The following is a 19,219-nucleotide window of genomic DNA, read 5'->3' as shown; positions in this document are numbered from 1 at the left end:
ATAGAAAAAACTTCATGAAAACTTAGTGAATGCCAGAGGCCAAGTTAACCCATCTGCTTGGAGTTGGAGAAAAAATGGTTCTTCAATTGCAACTGCATACCCCCCTTTGTTATCTCCCTTCTCCTTGCATTGGTGTCTTTGAATCTGCCATCAAAATTTAGTGCAGCATATGCTCATTATCCACCTCCTTTACCGAAAAAGGCATAAGCAATCAGAGCCGCCAGTGGCACAACCTTTTGTTTCGGAGCCAATAGTTCCCTATTTTCCTTTGTGTGTACGTACCAATTCCATCCCCATCTGAGAAGCCTTATGAACCACACCCACCACCACCACTAAAGCAGCCCCAATCTCCGTTATCTCCATCTTCCAACCCTCTAGTTCCTTATTTTCCTTTTGTATATGTACCATTGCCATCCCCATCTCAAAAGCCTTGTGAAGTTGCAGCACCTTCGCCATCTTTAGTGTTCACACGACCTGTAGTTCCTTATTATCTCTTCCGATTTTCACCACCTTCCCCTCAAAAACTTCCGTATCCTCCTCCGAATCCGATTGGCCACCTTCAATTTCCTTCGCCTTTGCCTCCGTCTCCTTACTAAACAGTAAACACTACCATTTGCATCAACAACATGATAGATAGGATAAAGCTTACTTGGCAGATGTTAAGTTTTTGCTGTTATTAATAAATTTATATGGCCACTGCACTAAAATATCTCTAGCTTTTGATTGCGACTTTTGGGATTTTGGGTTATGTTCTTATTCTCTGGGTTAAGCTTGTATTGTTCTTGTCACTATTGTTCTGTACTTAACCATTCTGCTCAATATCACTATAAACTTTGAAGTTGTATCAATTTAAATTCTAAATTAATAGTTTTATCAATTTAAACTCTAAAATTTTATAAGGATATAAATATAAAGTACAAACTTTCATAAAACATATCAATTTAGGCTCTAAATTTTCGCAAGTGTATGTAAACAAAAGATAGAGATGATTTAAATTGATACTATGAAAGTTTATAATTTAAATTGATATGCTTGTCCATGTTAAAAAAATTTATTGAAAAAAATTAAAGTGTTTGTAAGCCACTCAAAATAACATTTAAATCATTTATGACAGTTGCTTTTAAACCCTTTTTCACTCTGTTTGGATTGTCTTTTAATCTCATCTCCCTACATTACAACAATTGAGCTCGGATATTATTCAAACTTTGACATTTTGGTTTATTACAGGTGCCTTGAGTTGTTTTCACGCTAACCATACTAACACAATTTAACAACTTTTCTCATCTCTTAACTAGCGGGGAAAAGTAACTTTTTCTTTTCTTTCTCTAGGTGTAACGGTATTTTTAGTTGTCTTCGACTTTATATTTAGATGCTGTTTATGTTAAGTTAACGTAGACATTTAGCTCGTGTAGTCTTAAAATTTTAATTTAGTGTCTATGATTTAAGTTTAATTTTGAATTTAATTAAGTCTTAGTTTCAGTTTAGAATTCATGCACAAGAAGATTTAATGGAACTTATAAAATTTAAGTCATAGACATATCAACTTTGAAGAATGCTCAAATCATATGAGGACTTATAGTTAAAACTTTTGAAACCACATGAACATAAAGTTCGTTCTTCTCATTGCATCATCTTCTTAAATCTACCATCAACAAGATGTTCATTCCCCACTACTCAAAGCCACTGCTGTTACCACCGTGAAACCATAAAGCAATACACTGTGAAGTGACGGTGGCAGTCTGTAAATCGCCTCCTCTTCTTTCCAATAACACAATTTTTTATTGCATCCACAACCTTAATATTATGAATACTATAATACTATAAGGTTTAATTTTTATATTTGTCAACTATATATCCAAATTAAACCATGTTATATATGCATCTCAATTTGCCTCTTTGTTTGTTTTATTTTGGATTTAATTTGTTTTACTTTGTATTTTTGGTTCAGTATTATTACAAAAGTGACACATATGCATGGCTACGAAGATATATTTGAATCTTTTGAGAGGATTTACTATATCCAAGTCCACGTGTGTGTACCTATTATTTAGTACCTTACCTTTCTGGACACGATCCTATAATTTTGGCCATCTAAACATTTAGGTTATCTATATTTTTGAAAAACAAACAATCCCTTAATTATTATCCTAAAAGTACTAAGCACGGTTACCCTAATTCGTGAGTGTGAAAATCAATAATGATCATTAATAATCATCAATTATTATGTATGCATATCTCTATGCTAACTTTGCATACATCATTTTACCTACCATTTTCTTGTGTTTTCTGATCTGGCAAAGTAATACTTGGGGTGCAGTTTTATATAGATTAACCTCTTCCCAACCTAGCTAGGAGTGTTTACGATAACCATTTCGCTATTTACCAATGTCTGAAATCTAACCTTTTGATTATAACTTTTAGTGTTAGAGATCACCATCCCTATTGTGATCACCAACCTTAATGCGATATCCATCTCTATTGCAATTCTTTGCTTGTTACAATTTGCTAGGATGTTGTTATTGCAGTGTGTTGGTTGATTTTATTAAAGTAGTAAAACTTGAGCATCTTGGATAACATGTCAAAGGGTAACTTTAGTAAAATATTCTTTTTATATATAGTTGCGTGATTTGTAAGATTTCATGGATCCTTTATTCTTGTGCATTATATGCCTTCCTTATTCTCCTGCAAATAATATAATTCTCTCTTAAAATATATTCTCAAGACCAATTATATTTATAATAGTGCTTTTATTCAATTATAGGCTTATTAGTGTCTCATTAGTTAAAATTTGTGCGGTGAACGTTTTGAGCTTATAGGATTTATCTAAGCCTCAACCTTCATATATTGGTATTGAAAATCCTTGTGCTTGTTTGCTGAAACTTTTTGTTAGGTAGCCATTGTGAAACTTGAGAGAAGTTCGATATTGATACAACTGTATTTTAGTGGGAACCTAAATATAGTGAATGTGAGGGGATCTCACTCTTTGGAGAAGCCTAAACATATTTTGTTGAGGGGATCTCATATGAAGCTTGAAGAAGCATTTTTTTTTTAATGGAAGATCTCAAACTAATTAGGAGGAGCCTAAGTTGAAACTAAAGTTGAAGCTATATGGGAGTCACTTAAGAGGGAGTCTGCTAGGCCCCCATTACGTTTTACATACAGTAGGAGAAATAAAAATATAATTGCCTCACATGGGAATGAAAGAGGAACGGAAGGAGAGCAGAACCACTCGGTGGGATCTAGTAATTAGTTAGAACTTCCAAGTAAAAGGAGAGGAAAGGGAGAGGGACAGTTATCGAAGAATTTGGCAGAAGTTTGGGTGGCCTGCATTCTCTCTTCATAGTGAAGAAGAAGCAGCCGGTTCAGGTTGTTTAGTGATTGTTTTTTTGTTTAGTTCTATGTTGAGTCTTGTAAGTTGTTTGGAATTTTTGTTCTTGTTAATTGTTGAAGTGTTAGTCGTTTATTTCATTGTTGAGATTGTCTACTTGATTCCCTTGTCATCAAATCACCATTAGTGTTTCTTCTGTATTTGAATATATTTTGCAATATACAAGATACCTCTGTGGTATCCTTACAATTCGTATCAGAGCATTTGAAACCTGAGCAAACAAAAGTAAATGGCAAAGAAAATGGATGAGAGGATGGATCTGATGGAATATAAGCTTCAGAAGTTGCCGATCATTGAAATATATTGATAAACTCTAATTTATGCACTATGTAATGTAGTTCTATGGACAATTCCAAATTTCATAATGCTTCTTTTCTTTTTGTGGATTTATGAAGGGATCAAATGCTTCAATCCGGTCCACAACGGAAAGGATGAAATCACATTCTTTGATTTCTTAAATGAAAAAACAAGAAGGCTATATACGCACCATACTGTTTTGATGACTAACCACAACAAAATCTTCTCCTTCAACTGACGGTGAGCTCCTTCTCCAAATCTTCCTTCCTTGGTACGACTCTCACAAACATTCATGATTTTTAGAGAACCCTTTAAAATTGGGAGAACATTTTCTAGAGAAAATCTATGCAGAATGGTTGTCTCAGATTGTGCAGATATTTCGTGTACAAAGGGCTCCCTGGGCACCTTTTTTATGAATAACTCTATTGGCTTACTCCTAACCTTATTAGGATAACTCTTTATGTATCACAAATATCTCATATTAAAAGATGTTTATAATTATTATTAATTTGATTGACTATGAAGAAAATATTTTATTTATAAAAAATTATTTTTATTTAAGTTGTGTAATAAAACGGTTTAAAATGGACTTTTATATAAAAAGGTATGGTTTGTGGTAGTCAAACATTTAAATTTGTTCCAAAATAACTTATTTTCTAAATTAAACTCACGAAACTATACAATATTTCTTAATTCAATCTTTTCTAAATTAAATAATTTATTTGTTTGAATCTCATTCAAATAAACTCATTTTCATACAATACATAATTTGTATGACATTCAAATAAATGTTAAATTAAAACACCTTTTAATTGTATCAGAATGACATAAGCTTGAACTAGAAAGAGCCATGAGACTCCTGTGCACCTACACATCGTAAGCTGTAATGATCATATATTATTAATTAACTAAGCTCTTTAACCTTCATTTCTTAACTATTGGGTAAACCACACTATGTAAACCTATAATTGAACTCTTATACATGTGGAAGCGTGTGAGTTGTACATTGTAGGTTAAGTTGTGTCCATGACGATAATAAGTATAACCAAGTAAACCGTTTACAAGTTGTTCATAAATACAGTTAGATTAATTAAATTATGTATGAGGCTTTACACTTGTAATTACCTCATTTTTCTTAAGTATCATAATTCCTCTAATAAACAATTTTGTCTATAATCTAACTCATAAACTAGGTCCCTTTGGAACAGTGAGAGGGTAGGACCTCTTGTTCAAGTTTCAGAATCAACACATAAAATCATTAATCATCTACTTTATCTATGTCGGAACAAATGAAAATTTCATCTTGTAAAGTTATGTTCTTAGATCTCTATATTAAGTCAAGTTTTGAAAATAAATGGTGGGGCTTATTAAGTTAACAACTTGGGTCACTTTCACCCATGCAAACCGAAACACAAGACCTCACAAACAATAGTTTATATTATACTCAAGATTAAGACGAATCACACATGAAAATATTATGAAATATTAATCTCATCAATTAACGAATTTACAAAGATATTAATAATTTTGCGGTACAGTCTTATACAAACTCTTTTACAGGATACCCTACTCAAACACGTTTCCGCATGAATGATATGGATAAAACAATTTGTAACTATTACAACTCCATAGTGTCACACACATAAGGAGCTTGACCTTATCCATATACTATAGACCTTTAATTTAAATTATTTCTTGAACTTGATCAACCTATATGTCAATTGCATACTGTTCAAGACTACATATAGCAACTTTGAATTTTTACTTTTAATGGATAATTTAATATCTCACGATTAAATAATTATTAAAAAACTAATTGACTATGAGGCTTTGAGCACAAAAATCCTAATAGTTTGTGTTCCAACGACATTTTCCATGATATATTTGTGATGTAGCCTTTTACTGTCGCTTGTAAATGACTAACTAGATAATTAAACTAAATCACACACAAATAGTTAGTTTCAGTGGCAAGTCTAGGTCGAACATAAGAAGCACGAAAAGTTTATCAGTAAACAATTTCCAATCCGAGGTAACCGATGGGTGGTGTTTTAAGATTGGCTTTGGCTGTGAACAAAGTAAAATTGCAGAAAAAGTAAATTAGGGTGAAAATAGTAATTAAAATAGCCTAGCTTGGGTGAGCCAAGTTCAATTTATGCAAGACATTTACTCATAGAAGTAAATTAATTAGAAAAGCTAACTAAATCGTTCTATAAATTGAGCTCGCCTAATTTGAACAAAGGAAAAGCAGGCCAATTCAAATCAACTTAGTTGCATTAAGATTTAGGAAAAGTTAGGTTGAATAATTAACTTAAAGTTAGGTTGAATAATTAACTTCCATGCGTCTAGTGATGAGACCCGTGTCTGGAATAGAAGGGTTAATTTCTGACTAAGTGTTAAGAGAAGTCATTTGAAAGGAGTTTGAGTTTGGAAGGCTGGTGTTAGGCGTTTGAAGTTTTGATTTGTGTTGAAGCAAAACGATGCAAGAAGACATTTGGCGTTTAAGTACAATTAGGCATTTGGAGTTCAACGTGAGATGAAGCTAGGCGAGGAAAATGTCTCACTACAAGAAAACAGAAATATATATCCCAATCACTATCACTTTAAAAATGGATTATTATTCAAATTATAGATCTATCTCTATTAATATGGGATACACAAAGAGAGACCACTATCTCTATTTATCTGGGATTGACAGTAATAGTGATCTATCCCAAACTATCACAATTGTATATCAAGTTTTTTAAAGTTCTTATATATAAGAACTTTCCAATATTATATGCATGCAAATAAATGAACCCTAAACTATCACATTTGTTGGCTAAGGTTTGAATCTTTTTCATAAAATATATATCTATCACTATATCAATTTGAGATAGACAATGGTCTATCTTTGTCTAGGATAGATGGTGATAGTCTTTTAGTTCTATCAAGGTTATACATATATAGACCACGTGGTCTTTGTCTATCTGCTATCTATGTTTATCTTTGTCTATTTGTAGATAGGTAGAACTTAACTACTCCTCAAGTACAATCGAAGTCCACTGTAGTTGAAGGGTAAAGTTGTAATTTTTGTCTCAATAACATTTTTGTAATTATTTCCATCTTCTTCTTTTATATCTCAAAACGGTAAAAAGAAGAAAGTGAAAAAAGAGATAGACAACCAGATAACAAACCTAGAGAGAGAAAGATTTTATGCAAATCTAGTGAGAGAAACGTTGAGTTTTTCATCTAGATAATGTAGCCGATGTGGGTAGACTTCGGTTGGAGTGAGTATCGGTTGTAGATAACATGAGTCGACTCCGGTGACTTGTTTTTGACCGTAGACAGTGAATTGTTCTAGATTTGGCACAAGTTTAACTCCAATAAAAAAGTGAAGAAGTCTCCGATAATAATTATGTTATGATGTGTTTGCTATCCAAAATTTGAAGATTCTTTTAGACCCAAGATCATTTGAGTTTTTGGGATTATCATTTTTTTTTTTTTTTTGTATTTTTGCCAAGTCACCTATTCAATTCAAAAATTAATCCCTACACCTTAATATAAGGGTGCAATTATTAAAGATTAATTTTAACATGTATAGAACAAAATTTAAAAATATTTACCGTTCGTGTAACAAAAAAATAAAAGCTCATCATGTCATTATTAACTTTTAAAAATTTTCAGATTTGCCCATGATAATTTTGAATTTTGCGTTGAATGTCTGTGCATTTTCTTCGTATTATTACTTTCCTTCTTCATATTCTCACTTTTTCTTGTTCGCGATGATTTCTTCATCTTCGCTTTTAGAATTTCTTCTTTGTTACCTCTCATCTTTAGCCTCATCTCCTTATTCTTTTTTCATTACCATGTATTCCTTCGTCTTCTTTTTTGACTACACGATTGTATTCCAAGATCTAAATGATTGTGTACCAATATTTAAACGATATAGGTAAAAGATCATATACCAAGATTGTTTAGATTTGGTACAAAATCGTGTACCAAGATCATTTAGATTTGGTACAAGATAGTGTACCGAGATCGTTTAGATTTGGTACAAGATTGTGTACCAACATCATTTAGATATTGGTACCAATAGTTAAATTAACGATCCTTCGTCTATCTCGAATCGATAGAGATAGACCACTATCATTGTCTATCTCAAAATATAGTTAAGTGATAAATTCAAACGATTGTTTACTAAGATCTAAAACGATCGTATACCAATATCTAAACGATCTTTTAAACCTATATTATAAGATCATTTAAATTAGAAGCTTTTTGTGAACGTGCGTGACCGATTAATCAAGTGAATTTTTTGTTATTTCAAACCTTAGAACAATGTAAATATTTTTTGTTTTTGTTCTATTTTTTAACAAACCCCATTATTAAATTCTTAATTAATACTGAACTTAAATAAGTGTTTCTCTCGTATATTAGGATTAAAGATTTAGACTATAGATTTTTTGGTTGTTAATAACATATGTTGTAGATTTGTTACATAGATTTGGTCTTAAATATGTAGGGGAGAAAGGTTAACCTTTCATCTCAAGTGTGTTAGAATATACTTGATGCCAAATGAACTTTTTTTTTTTTGGGCCTTCCCTATATTAGGAAGATTTCTCCTAATCTTTTATACTAAACATATAACATAAACAATTTAAAGAATGAAGTGTCAACAAGTTTTCTCTTTTTCTTATTCATATCATTGCCTTTTGGTCAATCGTAGGTATAACACTAAAACATGATTAGCTATCCATGCTCGAAGATTTTATTTTACTGTTGTGTGGCTTGAAGAACATCCCTAAAAGTGGACTCTACTCTTTTGACCAACTCTTTTTAGTTATTTAGTTTATTGGTTTTATTTGTATTTGCTTTTAAAAAGTAGTCTAAGAAAAAAAAGTGACAGCTAGTAAACATGCAGCAAATTGGAAAGAGTTTCAAGGATACCATTGTTATTGTAGAATGGTTAAATTAATATTTTAGAAAAGAACATACTTAAATATGTATCCATTTAACTTTAAAATTAATAAATCATTTAAACCTAAACTAGTGCGAATGAATCAATATAACTTTCCTAAAAGTTGTTGAAAAATATGATGAGAAACTTATAGTATTAATTAAACTTTGGAAGTTATCCAATTTAAATATTTAGAACTAATAATTACAGTGATTTAGATTGTAAACCAATTAGTATACTTTCATAAATGCATTGATGAACGTATATTCTTCTTCAAATTTATTAAAAACAAATATTTTGTGAAGCTCGTAATTGTTTCACTTAAGCTTTTAGATTGCCATTTAAGACCGTATTAAGATTACATTTTAAGACACTCGTTCATGTGTAATAATTCTCTTTTTCTATAGATTTCCTAAAATGTATGATTTTCAAAATTTTCAAAGTTCTAACTAAAAGTATTTTAGAGATGTGGTTTTCTTTTTCCCTTTCTGGGTTCCTTGAAGTCAAAAGATGCTACTGTTGTTTTTCTTCAAAGAAGAAAACTCGTAGGTTTGCTTCACCTGTCTTTTGATTTGGTGTTAGACTTGGACTCAACTTCATTAATATATAAGAGAACTTTGGCTTAACTATTCATTTCTTTTTTTGAACTCTTGCTTTACCCACGGTTTTCCTAGTAAATCTTATTCGGTTAAATTACAAATTTAGTTTTCTTTCTTTCAACTTAAACTCAATCTTCCTCTCACTAATTTTGACTAGCAGCCCAAGCTTAGAATATAGACTCAATTGATAATCTTTTGGAATGAAGTTTAGCAAAATCGTACGAGTAAATTGGGAGAAATTCAAATATGAAGTGACCTATTTATACTAGACCTTGCATGAAAAGTTCTTGACACCTTCTCGATCCTTGTCAAAATTTCACCTAAGCATGCACATGACACTTGTAAAGCATTTCACCGACTTCAACTCTTCATCATCTTACCTAACCGAAATGTCAAAGTACCAAACATCAAGTCAAATGGCAAACTAACCTCTCTTGACATGGGCGCAAGTCTCATCATGCACACACATGTCGTCATGACTAACTTCTCAACACCAATAACCTCTCAAGCAAGCTTTCTTGCCAAGACTAGATGCCCATCTAAACTCTAAAGACATGTCTTTTCGCCTAGTCCAAACGCCAAGCACATTTAAAAGTTTTCCCATCCTTCTCAGCCATACTCACACAAGCTTGCCGCCTACCTTTAGAGGTTGTTTACTCATTCTTTGGCTACCCACTAAGCTGAAAACGCCTAAGGTGTGGGCTTAGCCAATTTTTTCCTCTTTTCAACTTATGTTCCCTTCTAACTTTTAAATCATTCCTTCATAAGTTTCATTCTTTCTACCTACCATGACACACCTACAATGACACTTTTCGAGCCTAGTTTCTCATCTTAACTTCATTTAAAATCATATTTTCAAACTCTTTGAAAAATTCAAGTTCCTTAGGATTCGGGGTTTACAGTTTAGATCTTGTACCAAGAAAAAAAAACGAGAGATGAAGAAAGAAAAATTTTGGAAACAGAAAGAAAAAAAAATGGCGAACAAGAAGAAGTGAAAATATGAAGAAGGAAAAGTAATAATATGAAAAGGAGAAGAATAAATCACAAGTAAGAAAAAAAATGTGAAGTGAAGAATGTTCCGTAATATTAAAAAACAACAACGGACAAATTTGAGATTTATGAAAAAAAGTGATGGCTTCATGAGTTTTAATTTTTTGTTACACAGACAGTAAATATTTGTTCGTTTTGTTACATTTACGTAAATTAACCTATCAAAAACATATTAAAAGTTATAATAGAAGTTGAAATTAAAAAAGAATTATATAAAGACTCACCCAATTGTAATGTTAAAAAAAAGTGTATTTTGGTTTGTTGCAAGTATAAATAGCAAATACTAAGACAAAATTATTTTATTAAATAGTTTTCCAAACAGCATTATTAATACAATCTGTTTCCTGCTCATTGGTGCATGAATCATCAATAAAATAGTTCAACTTTAAGAAAATCCACAACCAAGTATTCAAAAGCATCTATAACAAAGAGGAAGTGTGCTAATACTAGCTACTATTATAATGGCAAGGTTTGAATACTAGTTTTGTGTAGTTTAAAGTTTGTTTATTTAATTTTAGTCCTTCTATCTAAAGTTAGTTCCTATATATCTTGAAATATTTGATCAAAGTTTAACAAAATAACATCAACCAAAACTTGGTTGAAATTAAAGAAAAGACATGGATGACAATATGGTTTTAGGGTAGTTGAATTTTTAAAGCAGAGTATGAAAGTTATTTAAGTAATAAATAATTAGATTCATTAAACAGTTAAAGTTAAACAAAGCCAACTTCCATTTAAGCAATAAGTTAAAATTATAGCAATATAGGATAGCATTTATTTAGTTCATCCCATACTAATTCACCACAAAAAGCAAACTAAAAAAAGTACTGTAAAAGTGAAGCATAACAATTTACAAAATATAATAAAAAAAACTTCTATATTGTTAGGTTTAAATTGATAAAATTTTCTATATTTTGTAAATAATTAAAATTTGTTGGTTAATAAATGATTAGATAATTGACCCAAAAAACATAAATTTAAATATTTTTAAAATCAAAATATCTACAGATATAATGGTGGTAAATTTTTGTAGCAGTTGCTTGACAAATCATATTCATTGACTTTGAATAATTTTAAACTTGAGGTGCACTAAAGGATTGTCCAATTTTGAATAAACTTGTGCAATCAATAATTTTCAAAATACAGCAAAATTTTCAACATTGTAGACTTCTATTATTTGTTGGGACTTCCAAAGTCTTTTGGGCTGTTCCTCCATTTTCTAAAATTACTTATAGATCATTCAAAATATTATCATATTTACCAATTATTTTAGAAAAATATACTATAGCACCATCTATATATCAACTATAAAGTACTATCACTAAGTGGTAAAACCATATCACTGATGGTCTATTACTAAAAATCATCCATGTCTATCCGTGATTGGAAGCTATCATCGATAGATCCTACATGTCTATCATCGGTAGAAGCGCATGACATATAAACTTTTCTATATTTGTAATTATTTTTAAAAATATATTGATATACATTTAGTTATTATCTTTTAAACTGTTACTCATTACAATTACCCTGTATATTATAGTTAAATTCTAAGTTCAATAATTTTGAATTTTATTTCTTATTTGGTCAATAAAATTTTAATCTTGGGTCGGACAAGTCTCTAAACTTTTAAAAGCCATTTAGTAAGTTCTCTTAAACTAATTTTAAATTTATGTAACCTAAAAATATGTCCAATAGATGTTGAAATTACATGTCCTAAAACTCGTAGTTTGTAATCATATTCTATTCAGTAAAATTTGTTATTTAGAAATTTAATACTATAATCTTAAATTCAATAAATTAAGTCCCAAAGCTATTTTTAAGTAAACTTGAATTTTATGTAGCGATTACATAAACGTGGATATCAAGTTTGAGTAGCTTAGTTCTCAATCAATATAATGGAGGGGATGACTACAAATGTGGAGATCTCGACTGGACGAATAACACTCGAACAAAGATGGAGGTGTTGGCAACGACTAGGGTTTGGTGAGAGTGAAGAAGGTGATGAATAGTAATAATAATATTATTATTTATTATTTTCCCTTAAATATCTTCCTTTTCCTTTTTTTTCTTTTCCAATTTAAATAAAACAAATCTTTTCTACTCAATTAATTCCTTCCAAAAATAAAATATTCATTTTTTATAAATATTTTGGAATATAAATAATGCAAAAATGTTAAATTTATGTTTGCTATTATTTTGGAGATATAAAGATAATCTTAGAATGATTTTAGGGATGATAAAATTTTAAATTCAAATTATTATTAACAATAACTATTTATAAATTTTAAATCAATTTTAATATTTTGGCGTTTAAATCAAAATTTAAAATCATTTTTAAATAACAATTATGAAAAATAGATAAAGGATATTAACAAGATAATCCTAAAATTTTGAAATTATGTTTGACATCATTTTAGGAAATCAATCAAGTACCACGATTATAGGAAATCAAAATTTTCTTAGAATAATTATATACATTAAATGCATCATAATTATAGGGTAAGATACAATTTTAATTTTAACAACCACAACTAAATAAATTGTTAATTACTTGATTTGAAACCTACAAACAAGAAAATATGTAATAAATTGCAGACTTAAATCTAGGGATGTTGATTCAATCAAATTCATTTCGAAAATAAATATTTATTTAGTATTTTTACACGACTGAATGTTTTGCAAATACAATGTATTCTGGATTCTAGGTTATATTCCAACATATTCATCATTTTAACCTACACAAGTACACTGTATCTATCATATAAGAATTTTCCTCTATAGAAGTAAAATCGACTAAAAATATAAAAAATGAAACTCTTGTATTTATAATTGACATAATTTTAGGGAATGAATGTAAAATTTAAATTCAAATTGTTATTAAAACTATATCATGTATTATTTAATAAATTGTACAAAATAACATGTTTAGTTAAGATTTACCAAATTTGAATGTTATTTACAAAATACAATGAATTTGTGCTATTTTCAATATCATGTCTCGTTTTTTTGACCTATTGAAATAAATTGTATTTGGAATATGTGAAATCAAGATGTAGTATCATTACCTATATTGATGATACTACATCTTGATGACCAAATTTTTTATCTTTTTTTGTGTGTCCCAAATCTGTTGATTGGAATATGTTTGTATAATAGATGACTATAAATTTTAAAGATTGTGGATCACAATTATGGTTTTGAGACTCTTTAGATGAAAATAAACGTAGATATTAACATAATTTAAAAACACGTCTCAAAAAATTATTCTACCATTGACACAATAAAACAATTTTTTAAAAATAAAAAAAACAATTAGCACGATTTTAGGGAAATAAAATTTTAAATTCAATTTGTTATGAGCAATACGTATTTTGGAGGTATTTAAATACAAAATTTAAATTAATAATTTTATAAATATTTTGAAATATAAATAATCAAAAATGTTAAATTTATGTTTGCCATTATTTTAGGAGAATTTACAAGAATTTAAAATCAATTTTTAAATGTAGTAAATAATATCTATAGAAAATGTTCTAATTTAATGATAATTACATAACAAGATTGCATTGTTGTTATGTTACCATTTATTCCTAAAATAATGCTTAACAATTTATTATTATTAATATGGTCAATCCGAATATGAATAATTGCTATATGCATATTATAGGAAGATACACCATTTATATGAAGTTGTTATTATATAAAATGCATAATTTTAGGTAAAAGATATTATTATTTTAAATTCAAATTTTGAATCTTCCAACGAAACCTACAATTAAGCAATATGATAATCTGTATAAATTTAAGATGAATCTATAATTTAGTTAAATGAGATCAATAGATAAAATAAATATTTATTTAATATTATTATAAAATTGAATGATATCAAATACATCGTAATCGTAATTTTGTGTTATGTTTTATTGTTTTACGGTTTACAAATACATTGTAATTAACAAAATGATATTCCTCCTATCAAGGGTAAAATCAGTTGAAAAATTAAATTTTGCACTCTATTATTTTGCCATTCTCACAAATTTCTCGAGAAAAAAAGGTTTTTTAAAAGCCCAAATTTTCTTTTATTTTCATCCTTTTCTCTCTCCTCGTTCTTTCGTCTAACGGATCCCACAATCCGATCCTAAGTCTGGAGGAGAGTAGGTTAACTTTAGTGGTTGTTTGAGAAAAATGGAAGCTTTAAATGTAAGTATTCTCAAAACACCAATTTCAATTTTTGTACCGTTTAAAGTTTACTTGTCAGTAAGTGCAATTAACATGTCTAACTTCTATCAATAGATTCTTGAAACATTCAATTTTTTTGGTCAATAGATCGTTTTCTCAAGTTTTTATTAATTGGTCCATATCATATTTAGTATATATTTGTTTGAATGCACATATCTACCGAACTTAAAATTGTTCAAATTGTAGGATTACTAGCTAGAAATAAAATTCTTACCAGCTATACATAAAATTGAATTTTGTATTTAATAGATACAATTATCAATTATTATATTTTCAATAATGGAATATAACATAGATTTATTAAATATAAAATTTGACTTTTTAGTAGACACAAGACTTAGCATTATATTTAAAAAGTCTAGTTTCTTGATAAATAAATTAAAAATTCAAGAACTTATTGAAAGTTTAACCTATAAATTAATTACAACTAATATTTATCTCTTCAAAAAAAAAGAAAGAGAAATTTTATGAGCTTTGTTTATACCCTTCCTATTACTCTTTGATCAATGAAACATTTTTAAGTTCGTATGGAATATGAGGATGCTAAAATTGTGTCAACCTAATTGAAAATTTTAAATGCTTTTACTATTGTGTGCAGTACTATATTGATCAAATATATATCTGAAAACAGTGGTTCACATCAAACAGTTATACCTACCAAACTCTTTAGCACATGTAAATAACCCTTTAACACATATAATGTAGAGACCCATCCATACCATTGAAAGTTGTAAATATTTTCTTACGGAATTATAACTCAGTAGTGCTAACATAGTTAATGTGCATATAATTAAAGAGTAAAATTTCTTTGTAAACGTAGCCAACATGAACATTTTGATATAATGTATGTACTATCAACCTCGAGATTAGAGGTTCGATTCTTCTATTTCATGTAAAGTTAATGGAATAAACACAATTTAATTAAACCCTGTCCAATCAAAATTTCTAACCATTTTCCAAGTCAACTCTGAACAAAGAAAAATGAGAAAAAAGGAAGGCTGATATATATTAATTTTTAGTTTTTGGTATGAAATTAAGGATGGGTCCGTCATTAAAGAGAAATATGTAACGAGGAGCATTGATTTGTCTTCTATGCTCTTTCCGTAGGTTTAGACTCACCTAACTCTAGCCCGGATAACCGAATAATCCCATTTTTTCCATATACTACGACAATGATTTTGACTTTTGTTAGAGCGTTTATATATATATATATTATAGAATTTGGTAGAATAAAAGTTCTAAATTTCTAATATGTATATTGGAATAACTGAAGAGTAACAATGGGGTCTGCAAAATTGCCTTCCTTTATTTTCTCCCTTCTCATTGCATTGATATTCCTAAATCTGCTCTCAAAATTTGCAGCACAAAACCTTCATTTCACTGCCACGCCCACCTGCAAACAATAAGCAATTCACTGAGAAGCCATGGGAGAGCTTGCTTCGGCCACCATCACGGCCGCCATCACGGCCGCCAGGATCCGATCACCAATGGCCAAATCAGCCCATTCGTATATCGCCTCCACCTCCTTTCTAGTATTACAACTTTTTTGTATCCACAAACTTGATGATATTATACTATAAAGGTAGACTTTTTATATTGTTTAAATGTCTTGTATTATTGATATTTGGCACTCCCAACGATCTAACTACTTGTTTTTGTCATGTTTATGTTATTTGCATTTTCATTTATCCACCCATTTAAGGAACTGCATTATCTATACCTAATCGTTGAGACACCCTTGAGGATTCTGTAATTTGAAGTATTCATTTTAATAATAAATTGCTCTCCTTTTATGTGTGGATGTAGCTAATATACCACTTTTAAAACAAGTAAATTTGTGTGGGGATTCTTTATTGTTTTACGTTTTCTATTTATCTTTATTTAATGAATTTCTTAGAAAAATAATACATATAAATAAATAAATAAATAAATTAGGACTGCAATTAGTATATAATTTAAGTAAAGTTAGATGATATTTTTCTATTTGGAGATGCACCTTCAAGTATTTTTCTATTCTAAACTATTAAGTTTAGTTCTAATTTTGCCAACAGATCAGTTAGAGTACTCTTTGTGTAATTGACTAGGAAAAAAATATTTTTAAAAGTCATTCTCATTAAAAAAAAATTCATATTAAATTGTTGAAAATAAAACTAGTATATGTTTGGTTATACTTCCTTAAAAGTGTTTGGATAGTATAAGTTTTACTTTTTGTTTGCTATATATTCAAGCCTATTTAGAAAGAAAAAACAATATATTTTTTGAAATGCATTTTCATTTAAACGTTTTTTTCTTCTAAAAACTTGTTAAAATAAAAACATATGTGTTTCAAAAAAGATAAAAATTTGTTTGATTGATAAATTAAAAGTTTGTTTTAATAATTTTAAATTATCATAAAAGAATTGGTTCCGATAGGGTTTTGATTGGAAATCACTGATGATCATCGAGAGTGGTGGTCGAAGGTGGCCAAAGGTGGTGGTTGGGGATGATAATTGAGAATGATGGTTGAGATTTGTGATAGAGATTGTTGAAAAGTCAATTGTTGGTAGTCATCGAAAAACGATTGTTGATAGTTGACTAGAAACGATCCTTGAAAACAGTCAACGAAAGTCGACAAGCAACATTGATAAAAGACGGTTAACGGAAGTTGGCTGACAATGGTCACTGAACAATAGTCGACTAAAGTTGATCGACAGTGATCACCAAAAATGCTTTTCAGTAGTTGCCCAACAACGGCTATAAAAAACATCGACGAAATTTGGCCGAAAATGGTCATCAAAATATGATTGATGCAAATTAGTCGACAACATTCAACAATAAATGGTAGGTGAAAGTTCATCGAAAACAGTCACCAAACAATAGTCGACAAAGGTTAAACGACAACAATCACCGAAAAATAATCAACGAAAGTTGGCCAACAACGGACACTAAAAAACATTCGACAAAAAGTTAGCTGACAAAAATTATTGAAGTGATCGATGAAAGTTGTTTCACAATGACTAGGAAAAATGATCAACAAAAGTTTGCCAGCCATAGACATTGTTAAACGTTTGATGAAAGTTAGTTGACAACAATCACAAAAAGTTAGTCGACGAAAATTGACCAACAACAGTCACTTAAAAGTTATCAATGAAAGTTGGCCTACAACAGTCACTAAAAAACAACCAACGAAAATTTGACGACAGCAATTACTGAAAATGTTTGGTGAAAGTTGGTTGGGCACAGTTGCCAAAGAGTAGTCAATGAAGGTTGAGCGATGACTATGCTGGAAAGTGGTGATCAAAGGTGGACGACAATAGTTGTTAAAGGTTGACCATCTGTAGTATTTGAGAAACTTTTGTCGAACGTGATGATCATTGAAAAATGGTTGTTGAAAGTTGGCCCACGAAGTTCAACAAAAAGTAGTTGTCAGAGGTTGGTTTGTAGCTTTTATGGGAAAAACAGAACATGAAAGTTGATTGTTAGTGGTCGACAAAAAATAATTGCTAGAAAATGATGAGCAGATGTGTAGATACCGTATTTTGTCCTATATTTATTTATTATAAAAAAAAAGGAAAAGAAAAGAAATTAAATTTGAATTTGAATGTGAATTTGAATTTGAATTTTAAAACAACAATAATAATAATAAATACATTTAAAATAAATAATAAAAATAAAAATAAAAGGTTTGTTTCCTTCCTATTTTTTTCTCAACCATCCATTTTTCTCACTTTCTCCCACTTTCTCCCACTCTATCACTTTCTCCCACTCTCCCACTCTCCCACTTTCTTCCTATTTTTCTGTAGTCTGCACTCCATCTCATGATCTAAAAAAACAATGGAGCTTGCGCTATAAAAAGGAAAGAGGAAAAAAGAAAGGGGGATTTTTTTTTTATTATTAGAGGATTTAGAAAGAGGTGAAAAGTGAAAGAAGATCAAAAGGAATAACCTTTGGCATTTAAGGGCAGACCTGCTAGTAAATTTTTTTTTTCCTCTTTTTATTCTTGTTTGATGATACTGCTTTTAATTATGAACTATCGTGTTCATCATTTTACCGTCATTTGACATGGTAATTTAATTATTTGTTTTTTTTAATACTGAGCATTCTACTTTCCATTCTATATTAAATTTATTTATTTATTTATTTTTAAATATTGAGCATTCTGTTGTGTGTTAATTTCTTTTTTTGTTGGGTATCCATTGTGTTAATTTCCTTTTATTATTGGACATCCATGCTGTGTTAATTTACTTTTATTCTTGGGCATCCGTCTGTGTTAATTTCCTTTTATTTATTGGGCATCCATTCTGTGTTAATTTTTTTTTAATTAATTAGTATCATGTATTTGTATTTGGATATTCATTCTTCATTGACACCCATTTTACAGTTAATTACTTATATCCATATGACCTGCCTTAATAATTATGCATAATTTAGCATGGTAATACTCATTCTTCATTGGCACCCATTTTAAAGTTAATTACTTATATCCATATGACAACATGCCTTAATAATTATGCATAATTAATCAATTAGCATCCTGTATTTGGTAATACTCATTCTTCATTGGCATCCATTTTACAGTCTTTGTTAATTACTTTATCCATATATCCATATGGCAGTACAACGTTAATAATTACTGCTATCCATATATTATCCATGTTAATAATTATCCATGATATAATTAATATTTGGCAACACCCATTTTTCATTTGGCCTATTAATTAATTAGCA

The 19,219-nt window shown here is 29.5% G+C and overlaps 1 long non-coding RNA gene across 1 annotated transcript; it reads left to right on the top strand.

The window, feature by feature from the left end:
• The first annotated feature begins 3,238 nt into the window (after window positions 1-3,238).
• Window positions 3,239-4,232, top strand: LOC116404701. The gene is made up of 2 exons (XR_004217708.1): window positions 3,239-3,366; window positions 3,784-4,232. It is a non-coding gene; the product is annotated as an uncharacterized LOC116404701 (long non-coding RNA).
• The last annotated feature ends 14,987 nt before the right edge of the window (window positions 4,233-19,219 follow it).

Source organism: Cucumis sativus, chromosome 6 (assembly GCF_000004075.3).
Source record: "Cucumis sativus cultivar 9930 chromosome 6, Cucumber_9930_V3, whole genome shotgun sequence".
NCBI lineage: Eukaryota > Viridiplantae > Streptophyta > Magnoliopsida > Cucurbitales > Cucurbitaceae > Cucumis > Cucumis sativus.
This window is presented reverse-complemented; position numbering and strand designations above follow the sequence as displayed.